This window comes from Nyctereutes procyonoides, unplaced genomic scaffold (genome assembly GCF_905146905.1).
Source record: "Nyctereutes procyonoides isolate TBG_1078 unplaced genomic scaffold, NYPRO_anot_genome, whole genome shotgun sequence".
NCBI classification, from domain to species: domain Eukaryota; kingdom Metazoa; phylum Chordata; class Mammalia; order Carnivora; family Canidae; genus Nyctereutes; species Nyctereutes procyonoides.
This window is the reverse complement of record NW_026575125.1, coordinates 73426596-73437180: the sequence shown is the minus strand read 5'-3', so window position 1 is coordinate 73437180 and position 10585 is coordinate 73426596.

Genomic DNA, 10585 nt, shown 5'->3' with positions numbered 1-10585 from the left:
TGTTTTTCACTTTAGTGGTCCTTTTGTTTTATTTTGTTCTGATCTTTGTTTGTTGTTGTTGTTTTTTGTTTTGTTTTTCTGGTCCCTGGCCTCGTAAGAATCATCTAGGCTGAAATTTACTTAGGTCGTGGTTGATATACTTTTTTTAAAAAAAGATTTTATTTATTTATTCAAAAGAGACACAGAGGCAGAGACATATGCAGAGAGAGAGAGAGAGAAGCAGGCTCCATGCAGGAAGCCTGAATGTCAGACTCGATCCTGGGACTCCAGGATCACTCCCTGGGCCAAAGGCAGGTGCTCAACCACTGAGCCACCCAGGCATCCCAATATTCTGGACTCAGCCCACTCATACAGCCACTCTGCACTGAGCAAAATGACTAGAAAGAACTCACCACAAAAGAAAGAATCAGAAACAGTACTCTCTGCCACAGAGTCACAGAATTTGGATTACAATTCGATGTCAGAAAGCCAATTCAGAAGCACAATTATAAAGCTACTGGTGGCTCTGGAAAAAAAGCATAAAGGATCCAAGAGACTTCACGACTGCAGAATTTAGATCTAATCGGGCCGAAATTAAAAATCAATTAAATGAGATGCAATCCAGACTGGAGGTCCTAACGATGAGGGTTAATGAGGTGGACAAAAGAGTGGGTGACACAGAAGACAAGTTGATGGCAAGGAAGGAAGCTGAGGAAAAAAGATAAAAACAAAAGACCATGAGGAAAGGTTAAGGGAAATAGATGAAGGCCTCAGAAAAAAGAATCCATGTATAATTGAGGTTCCAGAAAGCCCTGAGAGGGACAGAGGGCCAGAAAGCATATGTGAACAAATCACAGCTGAGAACTTCCCTAATTTGGGGAGGGAAACAGGCATTCAGATCCAGGAGATAGAAAGATTCCCCCCCAAAAAATCAATGAAAACTGTTCAACACCTCGACGTTTAATAGTGAAACTTGCAAATTTCAAAGATAAAGAGAAAATCCTTAAAGCAGTGAGAGACAAGAGATCTTATATGGAGATAACTGTTAGATTAACTGAGGGGGGCACTTGATGGGATGAGCACTGGGTGTTATTCTATATGTTGGCAAATTGAACACCAATAAAAAATTTAAAAACAACAAGAACAACAACAACAAAAAAACAGCAGACCTCTCCACAGAGACCTGGGAGGCCAGAAAGGGCTGGAAGAATATATTCAGGGTCCGAAATGAGAAGAACATTCAGCCAAGAATACTTTTTCCAGCAAGGCTCTCATTCAAAACAGAAGGAGAGAGAAAGAGCTTCCAAGATAGGCAGAAACTGAAACAATATGTGACCACCAAACCAGCTCTGCACGAAATATTAAGGGGGATCATGTAAAAGAAAGAGGAAGCCCAAAGGAATAATCCACAAAAACAGGGAGTGAATAGGTATTATGATGAAACTAAATTCATACCTTTCAATAGTTATTCTGAATGTGAATGGGCTAAATGATCCCATCAAAAGACACAGGGTTTCAGACTGGATAAAAAAGCAAGACCCATCTATTTGCTGTCTACAAGAGACTCACTTTAGACCTAAGGACACCTCCAGCCTGAAAATGAAAGATTGGAGAACCATTTTCCGTTCAAATGGTCTTCAAAAGAAAGCTGGGGTAGCCATACTCATATCAGATAAATTAAAGTTTATCCCAAAGACTGTAGTGAGAGATGAAGAAGAACACTATATCATAATTAAAGGGTCTATCCAAAAGGAAGACCTAACAATTATGAATATTTATGCCCCTCATGTGGGAGCTGCCAAGTATAGCAATCAATTAATAACCAAAGTAAAGGGATACTTAGATAATAATACACTAATAGTAGGAGACTTCCATACCACACTTTCTGCAAATGACATATCTTCTAAGCACAACATCACCAAAGAAACAAGAGCTTTAAATGATACACTGGGCCAGATGGATTTCACAGATATATATAGAACTTTGCATCTGAACGCAACTGAATATACATTCTTCTCAAGTGTACATGGAACTTTTTCGAGAATAGACCACATACTGGGTCACAGATCAGGTCTCAACCAATATCAAAATATTGGGATTGTCCCCTGAATATTTTAAGACAATGGTGCTTTGAAACTAGAACTCAATCACAAGAAGAAACTTGGAAGAAACTCAAACACGTGAAAGTAAAAGAGCATCCTACTAAAAGAAGAATGGGTCAATGAAGAAATTAGAGAAGAATAAAAAGATTCATGGAAACTAATGGTAATGATACAACCATTCAAAATTCTTTGGGGTACGGCAAAAGCAGTCCTAAGAGGGAAATACATCACAATAAAAGCATCCCTCAAAAAATTGGAAAAAATAAAATACACAAGCTAACCTCACACCTAAAGGAACTGGAGAAAAAACAGCAAATAAAACCTACACCAAGCAGAAGAAGAGAGTTAATAAAGATTAGAGCAGAACTCAATGAAATAGAGAACAGAGGAACTCTAGAACAGATAAACAAAACCAGGAGTTGGTTCTTTGAAAGAATTAATCAGATAGATAAAACATTAGCCAGCCTTATTAAAAAGAAAAGAGAAGACTCATAATAATAAAACCATGAATGAAAGAGGAGAGATCACAACCAATACCAAGGAAATACAAACGATTTTAAAAACATATAAGAGCAGCTATACGCCAAAAAATTAGGCAATTTAGAAGAAATGGATGCATTTCTGAAAAACCACAAACTACCAAAACAGGAACAGGAAGATGTAGAAAACCTTAACAGGCTGATAATCAGAGAAGAAACTGAAGCAGTCACCAAAAACCTCCCAAGACACAAAAGTCCAGGGCCAGATGGCTTCCCAGGGGAATTCCATCAACCGTTTAAAGAAGAAATAATACCTATTCAACTAAAGCTGTTCCAAGGGATAGAAAGGGAAGGAATACTTCAAACTCTTTTTATGAGGCCAGCATCACCTTAATTCCAAAACCAGACAAAGACCCCACCAAAAAGGAGATTTATAGACTAATACCCCTGATGAACACAAATGCAAATATTCCCAACAAGATACTAGCCAATAGGATCCAACAATACTTTAAGAAGATTATTCACCGCGATCCCTGGGTGGCACAGCAGTTTAGCGCCTGCCTTTGGCCTGGGGCACAATCCTGGAGACCCGAGATCGAATCCCACGTCGGGCTCCCAGTGCATAGAGCCTGCTGCTCCCTCTGACTGTGTCTCTGCCTCTCTCTCTCTCTCTCTCTCTCTGTGTGTGTGTGTGTGCCTATCATGAATAAATAAAAAAATTAAAAAAAAAGAAGATTATTCACCATGACCAACTGGGATCTATCCCCGGGATGGAAAGCTGGTTCAACACTCATAAAGCAATCAACGTGATAGATCATATCAACAAGAGAAAAAACAAGAACCATATGATCGATCCTCTCAATAGACACAGAGAAAACATTACACAAAAGACACCATCCATTCCTTTTTTTAAAAAATAAATTAATTTTTTATTGGTGTTCAATTTACCAAGATACAGAATAACACCCAGTGCTCATCCCATCAAGTGCCCCCCTCAGTGCCCGTGACCCATTCACCCCCACCCCCTGCCCTCCTACCCTTCCACCACTCCTCGTTTGTTTCCGCGAGTTAGGAGTCTTTTTCTTCTCCCTTCCCTTATATTCCTTTCACTGTTATTTATATTCCCCAAATGGATCAGAACATAAACTGTTTGTCCTTCTCTGATTGACTTACTTCACTCAGCATAATACCCTCCAGTTCCATCCACGTTGAAGCAAATGGTGGGTATTTATAGTTTTTTTTTTTTTAGAATTGCTTACATTTTATTAAGAAGTTTTATTAAATTCTTTAATAAATTACTATTTATTGGTGTTCAATTTACCAACATACAGAATAACACCCAGTGCTCATCCCGTCAAGTGTCCCCCTCAGTGCCGGTCACCCATTCACACCCACCCCCCGCCCTCCTCCCCTTCCACCACCCCTAGTTCATTTCCCAGAGTTAGGAGTCTTTATGTTCTGTGTCCCTTTCTGATATTTCCCACACATTTCTTCTCCCTTCCCTTATATTCCCTTTCACTATTATTCATATTCCCCAAATGAATGAGAACATACACTGTTTGTCTTTCTCTGGTTGACTTACTTCACTCAGCATAATATCCTGCAGTTCCATCCACGTTGAAGCAAATGGTGGGTATTTGTCGTTTCTAATGGCTGAGTAATATTCCATTGTATACATAAACCACATCTTCTTTATCCATTCATCTTTCGATGGACACCGAGGCTCCTTCCACAGTTTGGCTATTGTGGACATGGCTGCTAGAAACATCGGGGTGCAGGTGTCCCGGCGTTTCATTGCATCTGAATCTTTGGGGTAAATCCCTAACAGGGCAATTGCTGGGTCGTAGGGCAGGTCTATTTTTAATTCTTTGAGGAACCTCCACACAGTTATCCAGAGTGGCTGCATCAGTTCACATTCCCACCAACAGTGTAAGAGGGTTCCCTTTTCTCCGCATCCTCTCCAACATTTGTTGTTTCCTGCCTTGTTAATTTTCCCCATTCTCACTGGTGTGAGGTGGTCTCTCATTGTGGTTTTGATTTGTATTTCCCTGATGGCAAGTGATGCAGAGCATTTTCTCATGTGCTTGTTGGCCAGGTCTATGTCTTCCTCTGTAAGATTTCTCTTCATGTCTTTTGCCCATTTCAGGATTGGATTGTTTGTTTCTTTGGTGTTGAGTTTAAGAAGTTCTTTATAGATCTTGGAAACTAGCCCCTTATCTGATACGTCATTTGCAAATATCTTCTCCCATTCTGTAGGTTGTCTTTTAGTTTTGTTGACTCTATCCTTTGCTGTGCAAAAGCTTCTTATCTTGATGAAGTCCCAATAGTTCATTTTTGCTTTTATTTCTTTTGCTTTCGTGGATGTATCTTGCAAGAAGTTACTGTGGCCGAGTTCAAAAAGGGTGTTGCCTGTGTTCTCCTCTAGGATTTTGATGGACTCTTGTCTCACATTTAGATCTTTCTTCCATTTTGAGTTTATCTTTGTGTATGGTGCAAGAGAGTGGTCTAGTTTCATTCTTCTGCATGTGGATGTCCAATTTTCCCAGCACCATTTATTGAAGAGACTGTCTTTCTTCCAGTGGATAGTCTTTCCTCCTTTATCGAATATTAGTTGACCATAAAGTTCAGGGTCCACTTCTGGGTTCTGTATTCTGTTCCATTGATCTATGTGTCTGGTTTTGTGCCAGTACCACACTGTCTTGATGACCACAGCCTTGTAGTACAATCTGAAATCTGGCATTGTGATGCCCCCAGATATGGTTTTCTTTTTTAAAATTCCCCTGGCTATTCGGGTTCTTTTCTGATTCCACACAAATCTTAAAATAATTTGTTCTAACTCTCTGAAGAAAGTCCAAGGTATTTTGATAGGGATTGCATTAAACGTGTACATTGCCCTGGGTAACATTGACATTTTCACAATATTAATTCTTCCAAGCCATGAGCATGGGATATTTTTCCATCTCTTTGTGTCTTCCTCAATTTCTTTCAGAAGTGTTCTATAGTTTTTAGGGTATAGATCCTTTACCTCTTTGGTTAGGTTTATTCCTAGGTATCTTCTGCTTTTGGGTGCAATTGTAAATGAGATTGACTCCTTCATTTCTCTTTCTTCAGTCTCATTGTTAGGGTATAGAAATGCCATTGATTTCTGGGCATTGATTTTGTATCCTGCCACGCTACCAAATTGCTGTGTGAGTTCTAGCAATCTTGGGGTGGAGGCTTTTGGGTTTTCTATGTAGAGTATCATGTCATTGGCAAAGAGGGAGAGTTTGACTTCTTCTTTGCCAATTTCAATGCCTTTGATGTCTTTTTGTTGTCTGATTGCGGAGGCTAGGACTTCCAGTACTATGTTGAATTGCAGTGGTGAGAGTGGACATCCCTGTCTTGTTCCTGATCTTAGGGGAAAGGCTCCCAGTGCTTCCCCATTGAGAATGATATTTGCTGTGCGCGTTTCGTAGATGGCTTTTAAGATGTCGAGGAAAGTTCCCTCTATCCCTACACTCTGAAGAGTTTTGATCAGGAATGGATGCTGTATTTTGTCAAATGATTTCTCTGCATCTATTGAGAGGATCATATGGTCCTTGGTTTTTCTCTTGCTGATATGATGAATCACATTGATTGTTTTACGAGTGTTGAACCAGCCTTGTGTCCCGGGGATAAATCCTACTTGGTCATGGTGAATAATTTTCTTAATGTGTTGTTGGATCCTATTGGTTAGTATCTTGTTGAGAATTTTTGCATCCATGTTCATCAGGGATATTGGTCTATAATTCTCCTTTTTGGTGGGGTCTTTGTCTGGTTTTGGAATTAAGGTAAAGCTGGCCTCATAGAATGAATTTGGAAGTACTCCATCTCTTTCTATCTTTCCAAACAACTTTAGTAGAATAGGTATGATTTCTTCTTTAAACGTTTGATAGAATTCCCCTGGAAAGCCATCTGGCCCTGGACTCCTGTGTCTTGGGAGGTTTTTGATGACTGCTTCGATTTCCTCCCTGGTTATTGGCCTGTTCAGGTTGTCTATTTCTTTCTGTTCCAGTTTGGTAGTTTGTGGCTTTCCAGGAATGCATCCATTTCTTCTAGATTGCCTAATTTATTGGCGTAGAGCTGCTCATAATATGTTTTTAAAGTAGTTTGTATTTCCTTGGTGTTGGTAGTGATTTCTCCTTTCTCATTCATGATTTTATTAATTTGAGTCTTCTCTCTCTTCTTTTTAATCAGGTTGGCTAATGGTTTATCTATCTTATTAATGCTTTCAAAGAACCAACTCCTGGTTCTGTTGATCTGTTCCACAGTTCTTCTGGTCTCTATTTCGTTGAGTTCTGCTTGAATTATAATTAACTCTTTTCTTCTGCTGGGTGTAGGATCTATCTGCTGTTTTTTCTCTAGCTCCTTTAGGTGTAAGGTTAGCTTTTGTATTTGAGTTCTTTCCAGTTTTTGAATGGATGCTTGTATTGCGATGTATTTCCCCCTCAGGACTGCTTTTGCTGCATCCCAAAGATTTTGAACAGTTGTATCTTCATTCTCATTAGTTTCCATGAATCTTTTTAATTCTTCCTTAATTTCCTGGTTGACCCTTTCATCTTTAGCAGGGTGCTCCTTAACCTCCATGTGTTTGAGGTACTTCCAAACTTCGTGTTGTGATTTAGTTCTAATTTCAAGGCATTATGGTCTGAGAATATGCAGGGGACGATCCCAATATTTTGGTATCGGTTCAGACCCGATTTGTGACCCAGTATGTGGTCTATTCTGGAGAAAGTTCCATGTGCACTTGAGAAGAATGTGTATTCAGTTGAGTTTGGATGTAAAGTTCTGTAGATATCTGTGAAATCCATCTGGTCCAGTGTATCATTTAAAGCTCTCGTTTCTTTGGAGATGTTGTGCTTAGAAGACCTATCGAGGGTAGAAAGAGCTACATTGAAGTCACCAAGTATAAGTGTATTATTATCTAAGTATTTCTTCGCTTTGGTTATTAATTGGTTTAAATATTTTGCAGCTCCCACATTAGGGGCATATATATTGAGGATTGTTAAGTCCTCTTGTTGGATAGATCCTTTATGTATTAGATAGTATCCCTCTTCATCTCTCACTACAGTCTTCGGGGTAAATTTTAGTTTATCTGATATAAGCATGGCTACCCCTGCTTTCTTTTGAGAACCATTTGAATGGTAGATGGTTCTCCAACTTTTTATTTTCAGGTTGTAGGTGTCCTTCTGTCTAAAATGAGTCTCTTGTAGACAGCAAATAGATGGGTCCTGCTTTTTTATCCAGTCTGAAACCCTGCGCCTTTTGATGGGGTCATTAAGCCCGTTCACGTTCAGAGTTACTATTGACAGATATGAGTTTAGTGTCATTATGATATCTATTCAGTCCTTCTTTTTGTGTATTGTTCCATTGAACCTCTTCTTAAAGGGGAATTTTAAGAGTTCCCCTTAAAATTTCTTGCAGAGCTGGTTTGGAGGTCACATATTCTTTCAGTTCCTGCCTGTCTTGGAAGCTCTTTATCTCTCCTTCCATTTTGAATGAGAGCCTTGCTGGATAAAGTATTCTTGGTTGCATGTTCTTCTCATTTAGGACCCCGAATATATTTTGCCAGCCCTTTCTGGCCTGCCAGGTCTCTGTGGAGAGGTCTGCTGTTATCCTAATATTCCTCCCCATAAAAGTCAGGGATTTCTTGTCTCTTGCTGCTTTAAGGGTCTTCTCTTTATCTTTGGAATTTGCAAGCTTCACTATTAAATGTCGAGGTGTTGAACGGTTTTTATTTGTTTTTTGGGGGAATCTCTCTATTTCCTGGATCTGAATGCCTGTTTCCCTTCCCAGATTAGGAAAGTTTTCAGCTAGGATTTGTTCAAATACATATTCTGGCCCTCTGGCCCTTTCGGCACCCTCAGGAACCCCAATTAAACGTAGGTTTTTCTTCCTCAGGCTGTCGTTTATTTCCCTTAATCTGTCTTCATGGTCTTTTAATTGTCTGTCTCTTTTTTCCTCCATTTCCCTCTTTGCTATCAACTTGTCTTCTATGTCACTCACTTGTTCTTCCACCTCGTTAACCCTCATCGTTAGGACTTCCAGTTTGGATTGCATCTCATTCAATTGATTTTTAATTTCTGCCTTATTGGATCTAAATTCTGCAGTCATGAAGTCTCTTGAGTCCTTTATGCTTTTTTCTAGAGCCACCAGTAGCTTTATCATAGTGCTTCTGAATTGGCTTTCTGACATTGAATTGTAATCCAGATTTTGTAACTCTGTGGGAGAGAGGACTGTTTCTGATTCTTTCTTTTGATGTGAGGTTTTCCTTCTAGTGATTTTGCTCAGTGCAGAGTGGCCAAAAACAAGTTGTATTGGGAAAAGGAGCAAAAGAGAGGAGAGAAAGAAGGAAAGAAAAGAGAAAAAGAAAAAAGAAAAAAGGAAGAATACAAGGAAAAAAGAAGAAAAAGAGAAAGAAAGGGGAAAAAGGGGGTAGGGGAAGCAATCAGAAAAAAAAAAAACACGGCGGAGTATCTTCTGTTTCTGTATACTTTAAGTCCCTTGACTTCCCCTGGAACTGTTCCGTCTAGTTGGTCTTCTGGGAGAGGGGCCTGTTGTGCTGATTTTCAGGTGTTAGCACTTGGGGGAGCTGCTCTGCCCCCTGCCTGGTGCAGGGCTCAGTGGGGGCTGTTTACCTCGTGAGGCCCCAGGAGGAACAACCACAGTGGCGTTGGCCAGCTCTGGAGCCCTGGATTCAGCTCCCACAGTAACTGAAGAGCTCTCTGTCTGCAGGGCCTGGATGCTCCGGCGGTGGGGCCGCTGATCTGCTCAGCTTGGAGTAGGAGCCTCCTTGCTGTCCTGGGCCCTCCCAGCCTCTGTCTGTCCCGGGGGGAGGCCGGATCCTGGGCTGTGTCCTGGTGCCCTGTGCTCCAAGGCCTGCACTGTTGGATTCCCGCTCCTGGCCGCACAGCCCCCTCCGCGGAGCCGCTGCCCGAGCCCCTCCGAGCTGCTCCCCGGTCAATGTGTGCGCGCTGCAGCCCGTAGGGCGCTCGGCGCACTCTCCTGGGCGCGCAGGTGTCTGTTAGTGTCCCAGGGAGACCGAGGGCATCCCCGCCCTCCTGGGGTCCTGCTCTAACTCCCTGCGGGGGCCTTTCCACCCGGGAAGATTGGTGCAGCTCCTGCTTCTCCGGGACGGAGCTCTCCTGTTCTGGGGGCACTCGCCCCGGCCTTAGCCTGGCTCCTCACAGGGCCCCTCCCCCTTGGAGGCCTTTTGTTTCTTTATTTCTTTTTCCCCCCATCTTCCTACCTTGATAGAAGCATGAACTCTTCTCACTGTAGCGTTTCAACTGTTCTCTCTTTAAATCTCAGGCCGAATTCGTAGATTTTCAGGATGATTTGAAGGTTATCTAGGTAATTTGGTGGGGACAGGTGATTTGGGGACCCTACCCTCTCCCCTCCTCCGACAGCATCCATTCCTGATCAAAACTCTCCAGAGTGTAGGGATAGAAGAAACATTCCTGCGCATCTTAAAAGCCATCTATGAGAAGCCCAGAGCAAATATAATTCTCTTTTTTAAAAAAGATTTTATTTATTTATTTATTAATGAAAGACACACAGAGGGAGAGAGAGAGAGAGAGAGAGAGAGAGAGAGATTGAGAGAGGCAGAGACACAGGCAGAGGGAGAAGCAGGCTCCATGCAGGGAGCCTGACATGGGACTCGATCGCGGGTCTCCAGGATCATGCTGGGGGCCAAAGGCAGGCGCTAAACGACTGAGCCACACAGGGATCCTGCAAATATCATTCTCAATGGGGAAACACTGAGAGCCGTTCCCCTAAGATCAGGAACAAGACAAGGATGTCTACTCTCACCACTGCTATTCAACATAGTACTAGAGTCCTAGCCTCAGAAATCAGGCAACAAAAAGAAATAAAAGGCATTCCAATTAGCAAAGAAGAAGTCAAACTCTCCATCTCGCAGGTGACATGATACTGTCCCTAGAAAACTCAAAAGACTCCACCCCAAGATTGCTAGAAGTCATATAGCAATTTGGCAGTGTGGCAGGA